Below are 25,581 nucleotides of genomic sequence, written 5' to 3'. Positions count from 1 at the left end.
TCATATGCTAATTTCTTAGACCTTGAAGGGCGCCTCTAATCTGTATGTATTTTGACTGTTTTTTTTACAACTAGAGGGTGTTAGTTCATGTGTGTCACATAGATAACATTGAGGTCACGCATGTAAAGTTACTTAGGAGTGAGAACTGATTGGCTAAAATGCAAGTCTGTCAAAAGAACTGAAATAAGGGGGCAGTTTGCAGAGGCTTAGATACAAGGTAATTACAGAGGTAAATCCTGTATTATTATAACAGTGTTGATTATGCAAAACTGGGGAATGGGTAATAAAGGGATTATCTATCTTTTTAAACAACAAAAATTCTGGTGTTGACTGTCCCTTTAATATTATAATCAATTACAGAACACGGTAGATCATCATTTTGTGCAGATAACCTTGCTACATATGTGTTCTGCTTCTCCCCTTTTCTAATCTATATAGAAAACTCATCTTTTCTAGTGTAGCGACAGGCTGGATATTCATGCAGAGTTTGTTGATTCATGAATATATTTTCTTTCTTGCTTTAGTGAACAGTCCCATGAAGATAATTTGGTACTGTTAGAAAAATACTGGCAAGAATGTCTGTCTTTTCAATTCCATTTAATTGTTTAGCAGAGCGCAGAGGTAAAGAAAAACATAGCATTGGGTCATTAGCTGAAATTGTGTTTTAATGAACTGGCACAAGCTTTATTACAAGAAAACCAGTACTGGGAAAATTACAATTTCAAGATACAATTTTGGAGATCAGTTATGTACAGTATATATTATCTGATCTTTAAAAGGACTTTCTCTTGTCCTTATGAACTGTTTTACTTAATATAATCCTCTGGTCCTTTTCCATGTAAAATACTATTATATCTCTGACCCTGCAGCCCTTCTTTCAGATATATATCAACATTAGACGTCAACTAGCCCAGCAGCCAATTTCATTAATGTTATCACATCAGCAACATCAACAAACTCTTGTCTCTATAGCCCCTCCATCATCAACACAACCACATCAGAACAGAACCCTAGGTCCAAAGCCTCTCTGTCACCCACATGGTCATATCAAAATCAGACCCCTGGTCCTGCAGACCCTTTGTCAGTCAAATACTCAAATACTCACATCAGACCAAACTCCTAGTTATGTACCCCTTTTTCATTCACATAACCCATATTAGATAAGACCCCTGGCTCTGCAGCCCCTGATAGCTAAATACCCACAACAGTCAATTTTGCAAAAGGATTGTGAATCTCTTAAATCTCTTAGAGTCATCAGACCTCAGATCAAACCCCTGTCTGAAAGTCCCCTGTTAGCCACATTTCTACATCAGACCTTAAGATCAGATCATTGGTCCTGTAGCTGTTAGCCACATACCCATATCCAATTAGACCCTTTTTGTTTTAAATCCCCTTACATTAATGTCTCTTGGGCTGGCTGGTGTCTGATGTTCCTGTTTCACTTGCATACATCATGTTGGTAGCTATTCAGAAACAGCAATCTCCAAAGAAGAGTAGTGACTCCAGAATCTATGTCACCCAGCATGGCCAATGCAGCACAGTGGGGATGTAAAGTAACCATTAAATAGCTATTTAAAATATTCCTCATGATCCGTACAGAAAGATATCCTATAGAAGTAGTGTATATATCCATATGTAAAACTGGTAAATAATTGTGTCAACAAATAAACTCTTAATACATATAGTTTTACATATAGATACGCACTGGTATCCAATTTAAAAGAGTACTCAAAGTGCTAATAACGCTAGTTGTTCTTAAAAGGGACATAATACCCAAATGTTAAAGCACATGAAAAAGCTGGAAAATATCACCTGAGCATCTCTATGTAAAAAAAGAAGATATTTTACCTCACAATTTCTTCAGCCCACCAGAGTAAGTGCTGCGTAAACAGTTATACGTCAGCTGCAGTCCAGCTGCAGGTAAAAAAAAAGAAAAGAAAGAAAACGAAATGAATAGCAGCTAGTGAACATCAGCTAGTCAACATGCTGAGGTCATGAACTGTGATCTCATGAGATTTCATAGTAAAATTCCTTAAACTGAATAGGGAAGTAACATGAGTGTGCATGAGGCATGCTCCCTTGCAAGTCCCGGGACAGGCATACTGATTTGCTGCTTAAAGTTCTTTACAATAGGGCGTGAATACTTAGGACATTTTGAGGTAAAATATCTTTCTTTATTACATAGAGATGTTTAGGTGATATTTTCTATTCAGCTTTTTACAGCAATGCTGCATCACTTACAAGTGTTTTATAGAAAACATTGTGTTCATGTCCGTGAAGTTGTGCACAACACAGCACTAATTGACTAAAAATGCAAGTCAATAGATAATAAATAAAAAGTCATGTGATCAGGGGGCTGTCAGAAGATGTTTAGATACAAGGTAATCACAGACTTAAAAAGTATATTAATATAACTCTGTTGGCTGTGCACAACTGGGGAATGGGCAATAAAGGGATTATCTATCTTTTTAAACAATAACAAGTTGACATTTTAAGTAACATGAATGGTTCCTTTTCAGAGCATGTTTGTTAACACTTGAGTGCTCTGAATATATATATATATATATATATATATATATATGGACTTGACCTATGTTTTTTGTACCCTAAGCTCATATGGGTCTTGTTATCTTGCATAAAGTTCCTAGCGCTAGGAGTTTTCTATATGTGGTTTTATATATACTTTGTTTGTGGTTTCACTATTGGTTGGTTTCTGAGTGCCAATTTGAGGCCTCCAAAAAAAAAGATTTTAATGACATTTTTTCTTTATTAAGAAACTGGAGTGCCGCATTGTCATTATTTGACATTCAAGTATAGGGGCCAATTTACCAAGTGTCTCTCCTACATGATCTGCTCAGCAGATCATGTCCGACAAACATCGTTGAATGCTGACAGCATATGATGTCGGTATTTAAGATTGCACAGGTAGTTCTGGGGAAATGCTTGTGCAATGCCGCCCCCTGTAGATATGCGGCCAATTGGCGCTAGCCGGGGGTGTCAATCAACCCGATCGTATAGGATCGGGTGGTTTGATGTCCGCAGCCTCAGAGGCAGCGGACTAGTTAAGGAGCAGCGGTCTTAAGACCGCTGCTTCTTAACTGCTGTTTCCGGTGAGCCTGAAGGCCTTGTTGTCTGCGGACTAAAGCACAGATTGGCTCCTCCAAATAAGGCAAATGTTGTGTGGAGTTTGGCTATTGAAAACTAACTGCAGTAATAAAGGATGTTAATTTGCTTTAATACTACTTAGGCCTTGATGATCAAAAGTGCCTCGAGGCAGCGAGATATTCAAAATTGATCCATCACGATGTCGAGAAGTAGGCCAAATATTCAAAAGGACTGACAGTACTGTTTAAAGGCAGTTTCACAGAGAAGGGCATCTTACCATACATTTCAGTGGGTGACAATGCTGCTCTGATACCAGCAATATATTCTAAGCAGCACCGCCACATACTATGAAGGTGTAATGTAAATGATCCCTTTACACAGTACTGTATGACAATACAATTAACGTGTCAACAGAAACTCAACCTCTGTTCATAGTGAATTAAACTAAATCTCAATAATAGACCTATAGGAGCCGGCGGATTGTTGGTATATACATTTTTTAATGTATATGTATAGTAAACTGTAAACATATACAGTACATTGTTTAATGTATATGTATTGTATAGGATAATGTTAGAATATACAGTATATGTGAACTGTATGTGTGATTGTACTTATCTTCTATTGTGTCATTAGGTGTCTTTTTCTACTTATTTTAAGATTGCGATTTAGTGGTTGCAATATTCATATTTCACAGTATTGTGACTGCGATTTTGCATTTGTGAATAATAATAATTTAGCATTAAAATTCACTCCAACCAACAATGCTTCTTAAATAATCTTTTTGGATCTTGTGATCCATAGTGTGGAAAACAGAATAACTACTAAAATGTTTTTCAAACTGTGGGATGCAAATACCTATATAAACAAAAATAGTTGCCATATCACCCAAATTGGCAAAGATCAATACCCAAAAGTAAAATTCATAGAATTAAACGTAATTGCAGCAGCATTGATAACTATATACATCAATCTCAATTCATTCAACATAGGTTTATGGAGAAAGGTTACAACAGAAAGGAAATTGAGTAGGATAGGGTCCTTATCTCACTCGTTTATTTTATTTTTCTTTCTTTTTGTTTTTTTTCCCTTTCCTCCTCTATGTTGGATGGCCGGTCATTTATCTGTCGTTTGCTCACTTATGGATACATTTATTACACACAATAAAGTTAAATCACCTGCCATGCCGTCGCAAGCAAGAGAAACATTTTTTATGAGTAGTAACGATAATTTGATTGAAGCTACAACTACCTCTCCTACTATGATATTGCAAAACTCATTGTCACGAGACATAGTTAAAAAATATCAGATCGTATGCTACCATAGTTTGAACAAATAAGAAAGGATCTAGGAGGAGTACTATCTAGTGAAGTTACACAATTTGCAAATAGACTGGATGAAGTGGAACAGAGAATATCAGATCTAGAAGATGTTATTTTCCAACAAGATCAAAAAATCAAGAGCAGTCTTCCCATATTAAACTGATGCAAAATAGATAGGACGAACTGGAAGACTGCTCTCGTCAAAATAATATAAGAATTATTGGTGTCCCTGAAACATCAGAATTCCAAGATCAGATAAAATTTGCCTCATCTGAGTTACCTCTAAATCTTTGAATTCAAATGCTGCATCAAACAATCCCAATAGAAAGAGCACATAGGATAGGAACCATAAGGCAATTCTCAGATAGAAATGCAAAGGTAGACCCATAATAGTTAAATATCTGAACTACCAATATAAAGTTAAAATATTGGGGTATATTTATCAAGCTCCGTATGGAGCTTGATGCCCCGTGTTTCTGGCGAGCCTGCAGGCTCGCCAGAAACAGCAGTTATGAAGCAGCGGTTACAAAGACCACTGCTTCATAACCTGTCCGCCTGCTCTGAGCAGGTGGACAGACATCACCGGAAATCAACCCGATCGAGTACAATCGGGTTGATTGACACCCCCCTGTTGGCAGCCGATTGTCCGCGAGTCTGCAGGGGGCGGCGTTGCACCAGCAGCTCTTGTGAGCTGCTGGTGCAATGCTGAATACGGCGAGCGTATTGCTCGCCGTATTCAGCGAGGTCTGTCGGACCTGATCCGCACTGTCGGATCAGGTCCGACAGACCTTGATAAATAGGGGCCAATGAGACAGTACAGACAGAAAATCCCTTTGTCACAATAAAAGATAAGACCATTCTATTGTTTCAAGATTTTTCAGTAGAAACATCTCAGAAGAGAAGTGAGATGGCACCTATATGTACAAGGCTAATTAAAGCTGGGCTTAAGGCAACAATTATATACCCTGCCAAAATTAAGGTTACAGCCAGAGATGGTATCATTCTACTGAATAATCCTGAGGAGGCGATAGACTTCGCAAATAAGAACTGCTCAGAATCATAAGTTAAATAGGGTAGATCAGATCAAATGTTAGATTTGGATTCACATATGAGATCATTTTTATGTTCTATATTAAGAAAGAGTTTTATGGAATGGATTTATCACTTCTGGTATATAAACTTATTTTAGGAGTTAAGGGGGGTAACTCCCTCCCTCTCTTCTTTTTCTTTTTGTTCTCTCCCAACCCCACCTTACTAAAGAGTATCCCTTATATTGGTGGCAGTAATGATAGAACAAATTTAATTAGTTTCTTGGAATGTGGGTGGGATCATCTCTCCCTCTAAAAGGAAAAATATTTTAAAAAGCCTTAGGCAATATAAACCTGACATTGTGCTACTGCAAGAAACCCACCTGAAAGAGAAATAATTGGATAAATTAAAAATAGGTTGGGTGGGTGAAGAAATAGCAACTCCATGTTTAAACAGGAGAAAAGGGGTAGCTATTTTATTTAACAAAAAAAGTAAATTTTAAGATCTTATCTAGTGACTTGGATAAAGAAGAAATATATATTATATTATAATACAGCTAGAGGTGGAGGGAGTCCCATTAGTAATATGCAATGTGTATGAATCTAATAAATTAGATAAAGTTTTCTGGGACAACCTCCAAGTTAAACTGGTCCAATTTTGTTAAAAAAACTTAATAATAGCAGCCGATTTAAATGGTGATGCATCCATCACTGGATAGACTAAAACCCTCATTAAACAGAAACAGTAAACAGGAAGCTAAGCTATTAAATAATTTCTGTCATGTATTAAAAATGAAGGATTTATGGAGAATACAAGATCCGGATAACAGAACGTACACGTGTGTCATATACACGTGTGTCCAGAACTGATGCTTTTTTAATCTCTTAGTCACTAGCCTGGAGGTTGTGGCTAACATAAAAGAAATAGTACTTTCGGACCACACAACTTTGAAAACGCCTTTGGGCGAAACATGTCAGGGGGAGTGGGAATCATGGGGTTCCATTTTTAACTTGCAATAGCAGCGAGATTCCATTCTATTATACTAACCGTTTTTCAGCTACTATTAATTTTACAACTACCCGTTTAATGTTATTTCTATAGGAGTGAGCACTGGGGTGGAGAGCTTGATATTTGCCATGACAGTTTATTAGCGCTTCTGCCATTACGTTAAGTCCTTCTTTAACCACTAGGACTTAACATCAAAATTCTTTGCAAAGCGTGTTTTATTCCTTTACGCATGTCATTACTCCTAGCCAGTTATTATACCCAGTTGTGTTACACATCTTACTGAATAAAAACCAGCTTGTTCTACAGGGATAGAGATACATTTCTCTACCCGTTTATAAGTACGTTTTATAATAACAACAACTCTGGTGGGATTGTTACAATTTATAGTTTAGTAGTTACACTACACATTGTAACACATTTTGTGTACATATTTACTGTTTTAACCTACTGTGGCTGAATTCTAATACTGTGCCATGATGATACTAGAATGAGGAAATAAATGTATAAACTATGTCATCAGTATTTTATATCCTATAATTGATAGTATCTCGCTCTCTTGTGTTTTTAATCGTTTTTAATATCATATTTTTATTTTAATAGTTTTCACCACTTTGGGAAATTTACTCATTGATTTCTACCACTGCTGTGATATTATTTGATTATCTTCCTTTTTTCACTCATATATAAAATAATGACACTAATAAACTAACTTTAACTATAAAATAATATAATATTGAATAAATCAAAATATAGATTCTATCTCACCTATATAAAAGTAAAATGGAAAAGTATACTAGAATCCACTTTTGTTGCGCATATGAATAATAATAAGTTCACTATTGCTTTATATGTTACTAATGCTTCATTTTATGTATTTTCAGTCTATAATTTTATGTATGGTTAATATGAACACATCCCTGTGGTTTTACAAGAGACAATACTTTGAAAAATGGTTTAATATCGATCCACTAACACGGTCTTTTCACATCTTCAGCATTGATTGGTTTGCAATGATCATGTGGAGAGGGTCGCGTGACCGGTTGCTATGACGTACCTGTTTGGGAACTTCACGGTTCACACTACTTGTTAGAGAACTTGTCTGCAAGTTGAGAATGACTGGTTGATATGGTCACATGACCGCAGTGTTTTTACAGTGCTTTATCATTGGTTTATTGTACGTATATATTTTATATTGTATTTGATCGTGAATTTGATGTAAAAATCTTATGATTGATATCAACATAATCCGATGCTGTTTTGTTTAATGTACTACATGATTATAGCGCTAAATATTTGTTAAAAACTTGAATGTATAGATCTGACACTAATGAAGATTATAAGCCATTATTTGCTACAAAATTATATTATTGTTCAAAATAGAAACAATGTTTTATATGAAGTGAAGCGATGCAATTTGATCTTTATTAACTTGTTTTTCACTTAATGGGTCCCATCGTAGCAAAAAGATAGCACTACCCTGATGTAAATCACCTCACAACACCTGTGAAGTGGGTGTGTTAAGAGGCGGGTAGGGAGGGTTAAAACGCTATATATTACAATGTTTTAGTGCTAGACTATCACAGCTAACCTTACATGCTCTTGATTTGCTCTTGATAAAGGTAATATAATTGCTGAAACTCGTAGAGCTTTTAAAGGGACAGTAAACTTTCAGAACAAAACTTAACGGTTTAAACAAACACATAGTGATATTGCATTTCTTAAATATATGTTTTTTTTATTTTTTTATTTTAATATAATAAATTCCTTGCAAAAATGTCCATGTTTGCACTCCCTCCGTTTACCTAATTATGCAAAGCCATTCATGGATGGCTCTACATATAGCCCTCAGGAGCGTGCGCAGCCATATTGGTTTCCATAATTCTCTTTCAACCGTTTAACAGGCATAGAATGATATAGATGGTGAACCACAATACAAGACAAAATATTGTGTGAGAGGTTTTCCAAATTATCACCCCCAATAAGGCGAAAATACAAACAGATCAATTCAAATCAAGTCAAATTGACAGAAAATAGAAAATACAAACTATAAACACTGCACATATATTTAACCAATACTCATATGAGCATAAAATGTGTGAAAAAGTCCATAGGTCGTCCTTCAACAGCGAAACAAAATGTGACAGGCAGGCAGCTCTCTCGACAACAGTGGATCAAAAAATATATTGAGTAGTAGCACTTACAATAATTCTATGTGATGCGGGCTCCCAAGTGTATATCTTTTCACTTTAAATTAGCTCTCAATAGTTAAAACATCTTCACACTTACCAACATCATTCTGATAATTGGTTTCAAACCTTGGAGGCTTGGCAGGAAGTTGTAAACTTAAGCATCAATTACTCAATTCACTGTAATATGAGAATAACTATTCTGCAGAGAAACTGGACTACTCCTACTCTCTAGACTTATTGTAAGTGCTACTACTCCACTGGCCGTGTTCCTTTTGCTGGTACCGGAAGCTGTGACATCACGGGAGACGAGCCCCTTCGTGGTCCAGCTGTTCTGTTGGATTGTTTGAGTCAGCCAAGCGGCTCTGAAGCCTCGTCCATGTTGTATTGCACTGGATGTGCATCTCCGTTTGTGAGTACCTTTTCTACTGCTGCTACACGCTATTGCATTGTTTTTGAGATATTACACCAAAGGGTTGCCTCTTCTATTTTTGTCTTATAGAATTCGATATATAGAATGATATACACTATGAGCACTTGTAGACTTGCTCTGTGAAATACGCAATCACAATCACTTTGACACACACTTCACACTGATGAGACATGCGTGTATGTAGTAACATTAATGCGCATGCGAATGGGATTGCGCACTGCCTTATTGAATATTCATTTCAGTAATTAAAATAAACAATATGATTGGTCGATTGCTTGGACCTATTTCAGTTACTTTTTCCCGGGCTGTCAGCTATTTCTAGACCGCAGAATGAAGCGGCTTCTTCAAAATCAACAAAGTATGGTAAGGATTATTATTTAAAAAAATTTACAATCAGGAAGTATTATGCATGCAGCTTACAGACGAAGTACTAGTTTTTAAAAAACACACTTTTCTGACCCTTTCATTTTTGGTTTTAAATAAAACTTTTTATTAAGCTGTATCCCATCAATGTCTTGTTGGTGATTCCGGTAATAAAGTTGATCTTCATTTTAAATCCTGTGAGTATCTTCCATTGGTGTGACTCTTTTTGTGATGTTATTACTCTATTCTGGGCTATTTTATTTTGGAGGTTAAAGAGATCTGATCTGACAGGAAAAGCAAAGAAAGATATTCAGCTTAATTCCTAAGAGACACAGTGCTACCATATCTGTATCTGCTACTCTATACACAGTTAAGGAGGACCGGGGATGGCAGCGATCTCTATCAAGGGAAGTGTTTTAACCAGTTTATTTACTTGTTTCTATACATACTTCAGTATTCATATTTCACAATATTGCAATCACGATTGAGCGATCTTGTTTTACTTATAATATTGTGATCGCACTGTAACAAATGTGTTCTATATAGATATTAATATATATATCTATATCTATAGAATGCACAGTTTATTTTGTGTAAATACGCTTTAAAGACAGCCCCCCCACCGCCTACATTGCAGCTCACTGGTAATGTCGGCAGACTTTTGCTGAAGTTGTATACACCGTTATATCATATGGGAGACAATTTTGCACTCGTCAGCACTATGAGGTTCAGCACACTTTTTAGAATATATAATCAGACCAACAAATTGAGAGCCTAGCAAACCCAAGTCGGCTATTTCTTGTCGGCCTGACAATGGTTTGAATATCGAGGCCTCAGACTTTGCTGATTTGTGATTTTATTTTTATTATTCTTTATTTATGCAAAGGACATACAACTGTTAAATACGATACAAAAAGAGTAGTGTAAGTTATTGTTCCAATAACATTCGGCTAGATTACGAGTTTTGCGTTATGGTGAAAAAGCAGCGTTATGGCTCTTTTTCACTACCGCTGGTATTATGAGTCTTGCAGGTATATCTGTACCGCACACTTTTTTTACCGTAACGCAACGTAACTACTGCAGCTTTCAATGGGACTTCCATAGCGCAATTATTACGAGTTTGCCTGTCCGGCCAAAAAGTAAGCGGTACAGCCTATACCATCAAGATCCGTACCATAAACTGAAAGTCAGTATTTATGGCTTTTATGTTACAGAGCTGTAGCATAAAACTCATAACTAAACTGCTAAAAAGTACACAAACACCCATAAACTACCTATTAACCCCTAAACCGAGGCCCTCCCGCATTGCAAACACTAAAATAAAATTATTAACCCTTAATCTGCCGCTCCGGACATTGCTGCCAGTATAATAAACATATTAACCCCTAAACCGCCGCACTCCCGCATCCCAAACACTAGTTAAATATTATTAACCCCTAATCTGCTGTCCCTAACATCGCCGCAACCTACATTACTGTTATTAACACCTAATCTGATGCCCCCCAAATCGCCGCCACTATACTAAAGTTATTAACCACTAAACTTAACCCTAAGTCTAACCCTAACCCTAACACACACTAACTTTAACATAATTTAAATCATTCCAAATAAAAGTTACAATTACTTACTACCTAAATAATTCCTATTTAAAACTAAATACTTACCTGTAAAATAAAACCTAAGCTAGCTACAATATAACTAATAGTTACATTATATCTATCTTAGGTTTTATTTTTATTACACAGGTAAGTTTGTATTTATTTTAACTAGGTAGACTAGTTAGTAAATAGTTATTAACTATTTACTAGCTACCTAGTTAAAATAAATACAAATTTACCTGTAAAATAAAATACAAATTTACCTGTAAAATAAAACCTAACCTGTCTTACACTAACACCTAACCTTACACTACAATTAAATCAATTACATTAATTAAATACAATTAACTAAATTACAAAAAAAAACAAAAGCTAAATTACACAAAATAAAAAAGAAATGATCAAATATTTAAACTTATTACACCTAATCTAATAGCCCTATTAAACCCCCCCCCCCCCCCCCCCAAATAAAAAAACCCACAAGCCTAAACTAAACTGCCAATAGCCCTTAAAAGGGCCTTTTGCGGGGCATTGCCCCAAAGAAATCAGCTCTTTTACCTGTAAAAAAAAATACAAACAGCCCCTAACAGTAAAACCCACCACCCTTACAACCAAACCCCCCAAATAAAATCCTATCTAAAAAACCTAAGCTCTCCATTGCCCTGAAAAGGGCATTTGAATGGGCATTGCCTTTAAAAGGACATTTAGCTCTTTTTAGGCCCAAACCCTTATCTAAAAATAAAACCCACCCAATAAACCCTTAAAAAACCTAACACTAACCCCCGAAGATCCACTTACAGTTTTTGAAGACCGGACATCCATCCTCAATGAAGCCGGGAGAAGTCTTCATCCAAGCGGCAAAAAGTCCTCAACGAAGCCGGGAGAAGTCTTCATCCAAGCGGAAAGAAGTCGTCCTCCAGACGGGCAGAAGTCTTCATCCAGACGGCATTTTCTATCTTCATCCTTCCAACGTGGAGCTGCTCCATCTTCAAGACATTCGGCATGGAGAATCTTCTTCATACGGTCCCAGCCGTACACTGAAGGCTCCTTTAAATTACGTCATGCAAGATGGTGTCCCTTAAATTCTGATTAGCTGATATAATTCTATCAGCCAATCGGAATTAAAGGTGAAAAAATTCTATTGGCGGATGCAATCAGCCAATAGGATTGAGCTTCAATCCTATTGGCTGATCCAATCAGCCAATAGGATTGAGCTTGCATTCTATTGGCTTTTCCAATCATATAGATACAATGTAACTATTAGTTATATTGTAGCTAGCTTAGGGTTTATTTTATAGGTAAGTATTTAGTTTTAAATAGGATTAGTTAGGTAATGATAGTTATTTTTATTTAGATTTATTTTAATTATATTAAAGTTAGTGGGTGTTAGGGTTAGGGTTAGACTTAGGGTTAGGTTTAGGGGTTAATAACCTTAGTATAGTGGCGGAGATGTTAGGGGCAGGAGATTAGGGGTTAATAAGTGTAGGTAGGTAGCAACGACATTGGGGCAGTAGATTAGGGGTTAATAAGTGTAATGTAGGTGGCGGTGATGTTGGGGGCAGCAGATTAGGGGTTAATAAATTTATGTAGGTGGCGGCGATGTTGGGGCGGAAGATTAGGGGTTAATAAGTGTAATGTAGGTGTCGGCGATGTCAGAGGCAGCAGATTAGGGGTGTTTAGACTCAGGGTTTATGTTAGGTTGTTAGGTGTAAACATAACTTTTCTTTCCTATAGGAATCAATGGGGCTGCGTTACGGAGCTTTACGCTCCTCTATTGCAGGTGTTGATGTCTATGGGGAAATTGTGCACGAGCACGTAAAACCAGCTTAAAGCAGCACTTGAGTGCAGTATGGTGCTCAATTTTGCTCAACGTTGCAATATTGCCTTCTAATGCCGATTTTTTGCAAACCTGTAATGACAGCGCTATAGGGAGGTGAGCAGTGGCAATAACTTGCAAGTTATCATGAGTCGCTCATAACGCAAAACTCGTAATCTGGCCGATTGTTAACTCAATGTACCAATAAGAGAACAGACGTAAAATATTACTATCGAACATCTTTCATAGTAATTCTGTGGTCATGTATGTCCTTAAATTTTAATTTATACAATATAACTAAACTGATTGTCATTCCAAAGTCTCATGCTGGGTCCCCAGGGTGTCAGCTGCCTGTCCTATGTTCTTAAGCAGTAAGATTAGGTTAGTGGATGTTACCCTCATAATTGAGCTGCCATTCTCCCATCAATTGGGCATTTAATATGTAGTCTGTGTTTCTGATGGGATACAATATGTGATTTGTTGAGAATAATCTAGTGTCTGCAAGAAAGGTTCCCATTTTTTTCATAAAGTAGTTTGCTCTTGTCTGAATGTTCCTCATTGTTAATGGATTTCTCTTTTAAATTGGGTTAGGGTAGGGGTTTCGCCTTTCAAACAGTTTCTGAGCACAGTTTTCATTGCCGGTAGAATAACGTTATGCGTGAATAGTGTGTTTGCTTTATTAAGGTTTTGACAACTCAAAAATAGGACTGTATGTGGTGTAAAAGTAGAGATCAGAATATCTATAGTCTTCAACCAGTGATTTACCATTCCCCAAAATTTGTGCAATTTAGGACAGTTCCATAGCATGTGGAGTAGATCTGCTTTGGGTTTTGAGCATTTTGGGGAGTTACCCCTCAACTCTGTTTCCCAGTTCCTATATAATTTAGGTGTGATATATGCTGTTTCTATTAACCTGGTATGAGCCTCTCTAAGGTCCATAGAAAGTCTAGCATGTCGTACTCTGGATGCTTTGTTGTCGAGATCTCTGTGTCTAGTATCTCTGACCATCTCTCACTAATGTGTCGTAAGGTAACTTCATTGTAAGGGGCTATCAATGATTTATATACCGGGGATATGGATTTAATTCCTTGTGTATACAGGTTGCATAGCTGATTGATGGTGTTATCATTGCTAGAGAAATCTTTTGCTTTTTTATGGGCTGTTATGTAGTGTTTCGCTTGTAAATATGCAAAACTATGCTTGCGCGGTAAAGCGTATTTTGTCTGTAATTGTAAAAAAGTGCATATCATTTCTCCATTCCCCTCTAGTAGTTTTGAGACTGTATTTATCCCTGAACTTTTCCATTCCCTGAACGTCTGTGTGGTGATCCCTGGAATGAAATTGGGATTGCCTTGTAGGGGAATAAATTTGGTTATTTCATAATTAATCTTGAGTTTACGACAAATCTTCCTCCATGCATAGAGTGCTGCTGCATTAGGGGGTACTGTGTCAAAAGTCTTTCTATGCTTGCTGCTTTTAAGTGTGGTAGCATGGCTAGCGACCATGGTTCCACTATTTGTTGTTCTAAATCTGGAATGGTGAAGTGATCCCCAACTGTCAGCCAGTCCAAGACATACTTTGGGGGATATTTTATAAAAACCTCAACTTTGTAAAAAGGAAAAGAACAGAGGGGTGCCTCATGTGATGTATCGTCAGATGTAAATACAATGAATTCAACAGAAAGTCAAATGGGTACTCACATATTCCAAGAAAACACTGATGTGTTGGTAGGGACAGGCTGCAGATTAATATAGGTGTGACAGCTCACCCATTCAGTCACGCTCTCAATGATGTGGTGATACTCCAAAAGCACACCAATGTGCTGGTAGGGACAGGCTGCAGATTTAGGCAGGTGTGGCAGCTCACCTCAAGGCACAATCTCAGATGCTGTGAGGTAATGGGTGCAATTTTCAAAGTCAACTTGCACCAAATGTTAGAGTTACCTCTTATATAAGAAGTCAGGCAGAAAGTAGGTAGAGTGATCCACTCGCAGATGATTAAAAAAAGTAATTTAATTAAAAACACAAAAATAAAATACAACAACACACAGGTTGTGGCAAGTAGACCATTATTTGGGATGGGTCCAAAGAAGATGCCACTGCCTTTGCCAATCATCTAAACTCCAATAATATGGGTCTCTCACTTACAATATACAGATAGAACAGATTGAGTTCTTAGATGTTCGTCTTGGATGGGATAATGTGGGGGATGTTGTGTCTTCCACCTATTTCAAAGAAGTGGATAGCAACAACTTTCTCCACTTCTCCAGCAACCCTACCAGCACATTGGTGTGCTTTTGGAGTATCACCACATCATTGAGAGCTTGACTGAATGGGTGAGCTGTCACACCTATATTAATCTGCAGCCTGTCCCTACCAACATATCAATGTGTTCTTGGAGTATGTGAGTACCCATTTGACTTTCTGTTGAATTCATTGTATTTACATCTGACGATACATCACATGAGGTGCCCCTCTGTTCTTTTCCTTTTTGCATAGTTTCACCTGGACCTGCCAGTGAGGATGAGGCAGCCATCACTTGAAAAACAGCTTATACCTTATCAAGGACATTACTTTTTGTTCTATATGTCAATGGTGCTGTAAGAATAATTTTAATTTGCATACAAGTTTTTTTTCTGTTTGGTTTACATTGCTTATTATTGACGTGTTAATTCTACACTATTTAACCAGCAGCGCCCCTTGTGTGACCAGGTCACACCTCTTATATATATAAAACCTCAACTTTGTTGTATTCGCCTGCACCAATACGCTTGCCTAACATCGCAGCATTGTATCTCAATACGCTCTCCTTATTTATAAAAAAGCCGGCAAAAAGACGCGCACCAAGTACGGGGCTGTTGTTAACTAACAATCATCTATCTTGCGTCTATTCGGCTTTTTCCCAACTTTATTTTTACCCTGTAACTAAATGCTGCCACTATACTAAAATGTTTAACCCCTATCCCACCGCCCCCTGACCCCGCCGCAACCTAAATAAAGTTATTAACCCATATCCCACCGCTCCCCGACACCTCCGCCACTAAATAAACCTATTAACCCCTAAACCTCTGGCCTCCTACATCACTACCACTAACTAAACCTATTAACCCCTAAACTGGCAGTCCCCCACATCGCCATAAACTAAATTAAGCTATTAACCCCTAAACCTAACAACCCGCTAACTTTAAAATGAAATTACAACATCCCTATCTTCAAATAAATTTAAACTTACCTGTAGAATTGAAATAAACTAATTTAAACTATTAATTAACCTACCCTAACTATTATCCTACAATTAAATTAAATTACCAATTAAATAAATTAAATTACATATTAAAGAAACCTAACCATACTCAAATTATTTAAATATACTATTAAACATTATTACAAATGACTAAATTACAGAAAAAAACAAACACTAAGTTACAAAAACAAACACTAAATTACGAAAAATAAAAAAACACAAAATAAAAAAGAATTACACCTAATCTATTAGCCCTATCAAAATAAAAAAGCCCCCCAAAATAAAAAAAAAACCCTAGCCTACAATAAACTACCAATGGCCCTTAAAAGGGCCTTTTGTGGGGCATTGCCCCAAAGATATCACCTTTTTTACCTGTATAAAAAATACAAACACCCCCAACAGTAAAACAGTAAAAAAACTATCTAAAATAACCTAAGCTCCCCATTGCCCTGAAAAGGGCATTTGTATGAGCATTGCCCTTAAAAGGGCATTTAGCTCTTTTACATGCCCAGACCCTTATCTAAAAATAAAACCCACCCAAAAAACCCTTAAAAAAACCTAACACTAACCCCTGACGATCCACTTACAGTTCTAGAAGTCCTGCTTGAAGGATCCATCCGGAGCCAGAGAAGTCATCATCCAGGCGGCAAGAAGTCTTCATCCGGGCGGCCTCTTCCATCCTATTGGCTGATTGGAACAGCCAATAGGATTTTAGCAGCTCTAATCCTATTGGCTGATTGAAATCTTTCAGCCAATAGGAATGCAAGGGACGCCATCTTGGATGACATCACTTGCATTGAAGTTCCAGTTTACGGTGGCAACCGTATGAAGAGGATGCTCCACACTGGATGTCTCCAGGATGTACCCGCTCCACGCCGGATGGATGAAGATAGAAGATGCCATCTGGATGAAGACTTCTTGCCGACTGGATGAGGACTTCACCGGCTGGATGAAGATGGAAGGAGCCGTCTGGATGAAGACTTCTTGCCACCTGGATGATGACTTCTCCCACTCCGGATGGATCCTTCAAGCGTGACTTCAAGAAATATAAGTGGATCGTCAGGGGTTAGTGTTAGGTTTTTTTAAGGGGTTTTGGGTGGGTTTTATTTCTAGATTAGGGTCTGGGCTAAAATGCCCTTTTAAGGGCAATGCCCATACAAATGCCCTTTTCAGGGCAATGGGGAGCTTAGGTTATTTTAGATAGTTTTTTTTTATTTGGGGGGTTGGTTGGTTGGGTGGTGGGTTTTACTGTTGGGGGGGTCTTTGTATTTATTTACAGGTAAAAGAGCTGATATCTTTGGGGCAATGCCCCACAAAAGGCCCTTTTAAGGGCCATTGGTAGTTTATTGTAGGATAGGGTTTTTTATTTTGGGGGGGCTTTTTTATTTTGATAGGGCTATTAGATTAGGTGTAATTCTTTTTTTATTTTTGATAATGTGTTTTTTTGTTTTTCGTAATTTTTTTCGTTATTTAGTGTTTATTTGTTTGTTTGTTTTTTGTAACTTAGTAATTTGTAATAATGTTTAATAGTATATTTAAATAATTTGAGTAGGGTTAGGTTTTTTTTAATATGTTATTTAGTTTATTTAATTGGTAGTTTAATTTAATTGTAGGATAATAGTTAGGGTAGGTTTATTAATAGTTTAAAATTAGTTTGTTAATTCTACAGGTAAGTTTTTATTTATTTAAAGATAGGGATGTTGTAATATTAATTTAAAGTTAGGGGGTTGTTAGGTTTAGGGGTTAATAGCTTAATTTAGTTTTTTGCTATGTGGGGGGCTGACAGTTTAGGGGTTAATAGGTTTAGTTAGTGGTGGTGATGTGGGAGGCCAGAGGTTTAGGGGTTAATAAATTTATTTATTGGCGGCGGTGTCAAGGAGTTGCGGAACAGGGGTTAATAACTTTTATTTAGGTGCCGGCGATGTCAGGGGCAGCAGATTAGGGGTGTTTAGACTCAGGGTTTATGATAGGGTGTTAGGTGTAAACGTAACATGTTTTAAACCATATAAATCAATGGGATATCTGGCAGCATCGAACATAAGCTTTTGCTGCTTTGATACTCCCATTGATTTCTATGACATCCACGGCCTCCATGGTGGTGGATTGAAAACCAGGTACGCTGGGCCGGAATAGCCGCAAGCGTACCTATTAAAAGTTTGATAACTGTGAAAAGGTGTCATATAGAGCCGAATGTGTATTCGGAACATCTGTAATGACGTAAGCATCGATCTGCGTCGGATAGAGACACCGGCGGATCGTATGTTACGTCACAAATTTCAACATTTGCCGATCTGTAGGCTTTGATAACTAGGTCGGATCAATCTTGTAACAATTACACTGTGGAACTCCGGCATATTTGCTGTTGAGGCTTTGATAAATATCCCCCTTTGCCTGGGCTGCCCAGCTGTAGAGCCTAATATTTAGTACTGTCATACCTCCAGATTCGGTTGAGCTCGTCATTCTGTTTGATTTAATTCTATGTTTTTTCTTAGCCCAAACGAAAGAGAATATCAGTGAATTCCAAAATGTTATATCTGCTTTGTGTATGGTTTGTGGTAACATTTATAGGATGTATAGGATTTTTGGGAAAATAATTTTCACCAATCCTATTCTACTGGATATGGAAAGTGGGAGTTTCTCCCAGTGGGATGTCAAATCTAGTGCTTCTTTCTTTAGTGGTGTGTAATTAGCATTATACCAGTCATTTGGATCTAGCGAGAGTTTAATTCCCAGATATTTAAAGGTTTTTCCTACCCGTTTGAAATTGTAATGTAAGTCAGATAGGTCAGTAGTGTGGGTCATCCAAATGAATTCAGTTTTATCCGTGTTGATTTTATAACCTGATATGTGGCCGAATTCTGTTATAATCTCCATAATTTTGAGTACATTTGTTCTGGTATTTTGCACATATTGGACCATATCGTCAGCAAAGAGTGATAGATGCATTGTTTTGTCTCCAATTGTGAGTTCTTCTATTGCTAGCCTAATTTTTTTATGCCAGTGGTTCTAGCACTAGGTCAAATAGGAGTGAGGGGAGAGTGGCCAGCCCTGCCTTGTACCTCTTTCAAGGGCGAAGGGTTGGGATGGAGCACCATTGATTACAATTGCAGCTTGTAGTGCAGAGTATAAGGTTTTAAGTGTTTCTAGGAAGTCCCCTGTAATCCCAAACTGTATGAGGGTGAAAAATAAGTGGTCCCAAAGTACCTTATCAAAAGTCTTTTTCTGCATCTACAAGTAGGGCGCATGCCTCTCCATTATCAGCTACTTTCCCTATTTTCCTTTCATTCCAGTAATGGGTTAGCAAAAAATTATGAATATTAGTGACAGCTGTTCTACCCCTGACAAAGCCAGTTTGGTCTTTTTGGATTAGGTCTGAGAGAATCGGGGCTAGTCTTCTATTGGCTAAAATTTTACCTAACAGTTTTTAATTTGAGTTTATTAAGGAAATTGGACATATGATGCTGGGTTTAAATGGTCTCTATCTGCTTGGCATTAGACAAATGTTCGACTCTGTGAATCTTTGAGACAGGCTGAGCTCACCCTTCATTATACCATTAAATACTCTCGAGAATGTATCCGCTATCTCATTTTGCAGTATTTTATAAAATTCCCCCAGAAGTCAATCTGGTCCTAGGGTTTTTTCTAATAGGGGGTTACTAATGGCTTTGATTATCTCTTGGGGTTCTATCAGGGCATTCAATAGTCCCTGTTGGTCAGCTCAAAGGGTTGGTAATGTGAGGGTGTTCCAAAATCTAGTTATGTTCTCAGGTTCCACCTCTTGGTTTTTATATAGTCCTGAGAAGTATTGTCTGAACACTTGTTGGATATCGGCGGTGTCTGTATATAATTTACTGTCATTTCTGATGGCTGTTATTGTGTTTGAGCTTTTAGTCAACTTTGTCAGTCTGGCCAATAGTCTACCTGTTTTGTTTCCATGACAATAGAATCTAGTGTGAGCTGCTGTTTTTAGCCGCATTTTGCGACAGGAATTTGTCCCTTTGTGCTTTGATTTCTTTACATTTGCATCTTTTTTTTTTAAATAAATGTACCAGCATAAAGGTTTGCTCCTTAGAGTGATAATCATTGCATTGTCACTCGTTAGTCCTCAACATACGGTGTTGGTTGTGCATTTGTGACGTTTTATGTTTTTGCGTTTTATGTTTTTAAATAAATTATATTTTTACATATCTTCGTGTGAGACACTGTTTATCTATACTGTTTATCTACCAGTATAAAGTAGGTGTGTGCATGACCCTGGGCTTGGATTGGCTCCACCAAATGTGAGTAATTACTCGTTGACAAATTCATCAGTCACTTCAAGTGTGTTACAGAATTACGCTATGTTGTGCTTCTCTTCTCATTTCTTCTGAGAACAAAGTGGAAGACATCGATTGCAGAAGATTCTCTAAGAAGTGAACATATCCTTCTAATTAATCTTATGAACTGCTAGTTCACTATTATCACATTTATTTTATTATCTGTTTTTTCTAGTGGGATGGCGGACATATTTGTTCCTTGCATTTAAAATTTGTTTTAGCAGAAGCTCTTTCCTAAGGTTTCTCCTCTTTTTTTATGCCTATGATATGTGAGGTTGCTACTCCTCTGAGTACTGTCTTGTCCGCTTCCCAATAGAGAATGGGGTTATTGATATGTTGTTTATTTAGCGAGCTGTAAACTAGCCACTCTCCTACCAAATGTTTTCTAAAGTTAGCACCGAGGGCTAGATATTTGGGAAAGGACCAGACATTTTGAGAAGGCCTTGTGCATCCTAGTTTGATGTTGATTGTGATTGGGGCATGATCTGAGAGGACTGGGTTGTCAATTTTATCGTCTGAGACTCTGGGATTCAGGGTATGTGAGAACAAAAAGAAGTCTATACGGGACAGCGTGTCTTTTGCCGGAGTGATGCATGTGTAATTTATTGATTCTGGATTTCTGTCTCACCATATATCTGATAGGGAAAGGGCTTTTTTAAATTTGGTCAGTATTATGGAATCTCTTCTCACATTAGTATTTTTGCTAGCTCTAGTTTGTGTTAAGTTGGGGTTTTTATATCTATCAGCTGGGGTCTGTGGTGCTATATTGTAATCCCCTCCCAGGATTATCGGAATATCTGCCATTCACAAAAGGTGGGTTCTGAGGGAGCTCCAAAAGTCCCCCTTGTGTGTGTGGAGTCCATAAACCCCCCCAAGACTAACGGACAGCCGTCCAATGTAATTTTAAGCAGAATGTACCTTCCTTGTGGATCAAGAATGGTCTGGGTCACTTTATAGTTCAGATTTTTCCTGAAGAGAAAGGCGACTCCCCCAGCCCTCTTGCATTTGTATTTGGTGTAGACCACCTCCCCCACCCATCCTTGCTTTAATTTTTTATGTTCATTAGGTTTTAAGTGTGTTTCTTCTAATATAGCTATATCTGCTTTTTTGAGTTCAAGTATTTCAGGATGGCCTTTCTTTAAATGGGTGATGTGATACCCCCCACATTCCAAGATACTATGCGTGTCCCCATATTTGGCAATGTGATCAGTAGTTATCTTCAATATATATTATCTGGTATAGATGAGGGTTTTCAAGGATTCCAATCAATGTTTTCTTGTAGGATTATGTAGTGTAGTGAGAATATTTACAGTTTGACATCCTGGGGAGGTCCCTTGAAATGTTCGTTAGACTAAATAGTATCAAGCTGGTCATTTCAAAGACAAATAGATCAGAGTAGTGGTATTTAGAGAACAAACAAGTATAATACAAGTGTAAACAATAAAAATCAAGTGCAATTCAAACATAGTAGCAGTGCTAAAATTCCCACCCCCCTTTTCAAAAGGATATGTTTCCTCCATTGTTACAGTGTACAATAGATAAGAGATAAAAGTAATGTCCTCAGTCCTTTGCATGGAAAGTTCATCTGTTTTAGGCAATGGCTTGTACAAAGCAGGAAACAGATCTGAGGTCTTCGTCTTCAACTCTCATCTTCTTGAATTCTGTCTGCTTCTCTCTGACTGTAGTTCCGTAGGTTCGGTATCCTCAGGAAGGCTTGAAGTTGCTTAGTTGAGTCGAAAAACGTTGGACCCTGTGCTGTTTGCATCTTTAGTCGTGCTGGGTATAGAAGAGAGACAGATTCTCCCCTCTCCAAAAGTTGCTTACAATATGGAGAGAATTCTCTGTGCCTCTTTGCTACTTCAGCCGAGTAGTCTTTGAATAAATTGATCTTTTTGTCTTCATAGGTCAACTCTGTCACTTGCCTATATGCTTTTAAGAGTTTAGTTTTGTCTTTGAAGTTTAAATATTTGATCATGATCTGTCTTGGTGGTGTTTTCTGGTCTGTTTTCTGCTGCTGGGGCCCTATCCTATGGGTTATTTTCCCAACGCAGGGTATATCGTTGTCTGGGATATGTAGCAGACCTGGCAATGTCCTTTTGGCAAAGTCTATCAGTGCTGAGCCTGGGACTATCTCAGGGAGGCCCACCACTAGAATGTTATTTTGCCTGGACCTGTTTTTCAGGTTGTCAAGCTTTTCCTGGAGGGCTTTATTCTGCCTTTGCAGTTGTACGATGCTGGTTGTAGCTTCTCTTTGTTGTATCTTCGTGTCTGCCACTTTTTGTTCCACAGTTGACAATCTCATGAATACCTTGAAGTCAGGTGTGAGACCACCCAGACCTGTCTGCAGTTGTTCTATTTTTGATAGGAACAATGCTGATAGCTGGGAGACTATTGGGTGTGACTCTTGTGGTGAGGGATCTACCACCTCCATAGTTGCTGCAGGCGACGTGTGTGTCTCTGCCTGGTGTTTAAGATTTTATCTTGTTGGCGTTATTTCCTGGCCATTTTATCTGTTTTCTTATTGTACAGCATATAATATTTTTGCATGCAGAGGTTGTGCACCAAAGCGCGGGTTCTAATAGTAGAGTTGGTGGTTGTTTCCTTGTAAACCAATGAATGTTCAATTAAATGATAGTGGACTGAGGCAAGAATGTTGGGGGAGTTTTCAGGGGTGGTCCTGAGTGTTTAACTCCATTATGGTTCTGTTCATTTTTGTTTGAGTAAAGGAGGTTTTCCGGTTTAGAGTAGGAGAGTAACCTTTGGATTTTATCCCTGTGCAGTGGAATAGGTGATGTTTCTTCGATCAGCAAGAAATTAATCATAAGGGGTATAGATGAAGTGTTCTGTGTTCTCCCTGCTAATACCTCTATCCCAATATTCTGATGCCTGGCTATGCGTGTTTGGATGCGTATTATATGCCTCTTTTTTCCTCTTGCTTTATTATTCTGGTCAGCTTCAAGCTATGATATGTAATAGCTTGCCCACCTTAGATTTGCCTTTAAGTTTACTGTCTTTCTATGTGACAACTGTACTAGTGTGGGGAGGTTATCTGGGGCCTGTGGTTGTACCGGGTGCGGGGAATTAATCAAAAATACAGTGTGGTTATTTTGCAACCTAATGGCGTCTCACGCGGTTCCAGAGTGATGGCATTATCTGGTTCTCCTATTTGTTGGTTTTCTGGGCGAGGTATGTGACTGATGTCCCCCCAACCCTTCAGATCTCACCTCCGGCTGTTGATTCTGGTAACTGGATGGTTCCGATGTGTTTCGGCCCGAGATCATGGGCCGCACCACTGCTCTTTTGCTTGGTGGCTTCTCAGTGAGGGAGCTGATGTTCTAGCTCCTCGCTCCGTATACTCCAGGTGAAGAGTGAGTGTCTCTCACCAAGGATATGTGGCGTTGGCTGCTGATATGTGATTTTATAGCAACACAACCGAAATGTCTTGTAATTACTAGGTGTCTACTGTTCCTTTAAAATTGCTGCTACTTCATGCGAGCCTAAATTTCTTTGTGAATGTCTTAATTTCATTTGAAAAGTTTAACATATGTTGATCATTATTTATATGACCAGTATTTCAAATTAAATAACATTACTAAATTTAAATGGAAAATTAAAATGTACAACAAATACATTATATCATGCTTTTTTAGTAAATGAATACTTAAAACGTTTTTGTTGTTGTTATTTTTAATAATTACAGCAGATTTATTAATATCTAATACTATTATACATCTGCCTTATACAACAATTGTGCCTTGTTAATTTGATAAACATGGTTGAATATATTACAAATACAAAAGCTGTACAATTCAAAACAGTAACAGTTACAGTAAACACTTACAGTAACAATATGAGTAATACAAAGTACTTCCCTTTTAGCTGGCCATTCTCAGTCCCTCCTTAGGGGGAGATTTATTAAGCGGCGGATGCTGCAATCTACCCACGCTGCTCTTTAACTTCTCCACCACCTCAGAGGTGACAGACTTCAATTTCAAATCAGCCAATAGGATGAAAGCTGCTTACATCCTATTGGATTGGCTGATTTGACTTTGATCAGATCAGCCAATAGGATGTAAGCAGCTCTCATTCTATTGGCTGATATGAAATTTTCAGCCAATAGGAATGCAAGGATACCCCTATATAAAAGGGGTACCTTGCATTCAAGTTTAAGTATGTGGCGCACAATCACACAAAGAGGACCTCCCTGTCAGATGGATGACTGCTCCACCAGGATGAAGATTAAAGATGGTTCCGCTCTGGATGAAGATGGAGCGCCCCACTTTAGGAATGGTGAGTATCGATTTTTGGGTTAGTGATAGGTATTTTTTTATGTTTTGGGGTGGCTTTTTTTTATAGATTAGGGTTTTTTATTTTAATGAGATGTAAAAGAGCTGATTTTCATGCAAATGCTATTTTCTTGGCAATAGGTAGATTAGGTTTTTTGTTAGTTAGGATTTTTTGTTTTGGGGTGGGGGGTTGTAATGTTAGTTTTTTTGGGTAAAAGAGCTGGTATCTTTAGGGCAAAGCCCTACAAAGGACCCTTTTAAGGGCTATTGGTAGTTTATTTATAGATTAGGGGTTTTGTTATTTTGGCGGGGCTTTTTAATTTAAAAGGGGGTATTAGATTAGGAATATCTTTTTTAATTTTGGATAATTTAATTTGTCATTTTCTGTAATGTTAGATTTTGTTATTTTGTGTAATTTTAGAGTTTGTTATTTTTTGTAATGTTAGCTGTTTGTAATTTAGGTTTTTTATTTTTGGTATCTTATTTTTTTTTAAATAGTAATGTTAGGATTTGTTATATAGTTTAAGCTTAGTTTTTTTTTTATTTCACAGGTAAGTTTTTATTTATTGTAAGGTAGTTATATTGTAACTTAATTTAAATACAAACAGTTCAATATCCAGCACTCTAAACCCATAAAAGTGTGCGCACTGTCAAGGGATTACTACAAAAATCCCACAAAATAATACAGCACAAAACTGCAGCAGCACCACAGGTAATCTTCAACAGAATCTCTTTATTTTCCACAAAGTTGGAGCAGGTATTAAAAGAACAACGTTTCGGGTTACAAACCCTTAGTCATGTTCATACAAAATGTACATATCCAAGTCTCCTTAAGTACCCATAGGCAGGTAAAGCCACACCTCTTTAATTAACATT

The sequence above is a fragment of the Bombina bombina genome, chromosome 3, assembly GCF_027579735.1.
Source record: "Bombina bombina isolate aBomBom1 chromosome 3, aBomBom1.pri, whole genome shotgun sequence".
NCBI lineage: Eukaryota > Metazoa > Chordata > Amphibia > Anura > Bombinatoridae > Bombina > Bombina bombina.
This window is presented reverse-complemented; position numbering follows the sequence as displayed.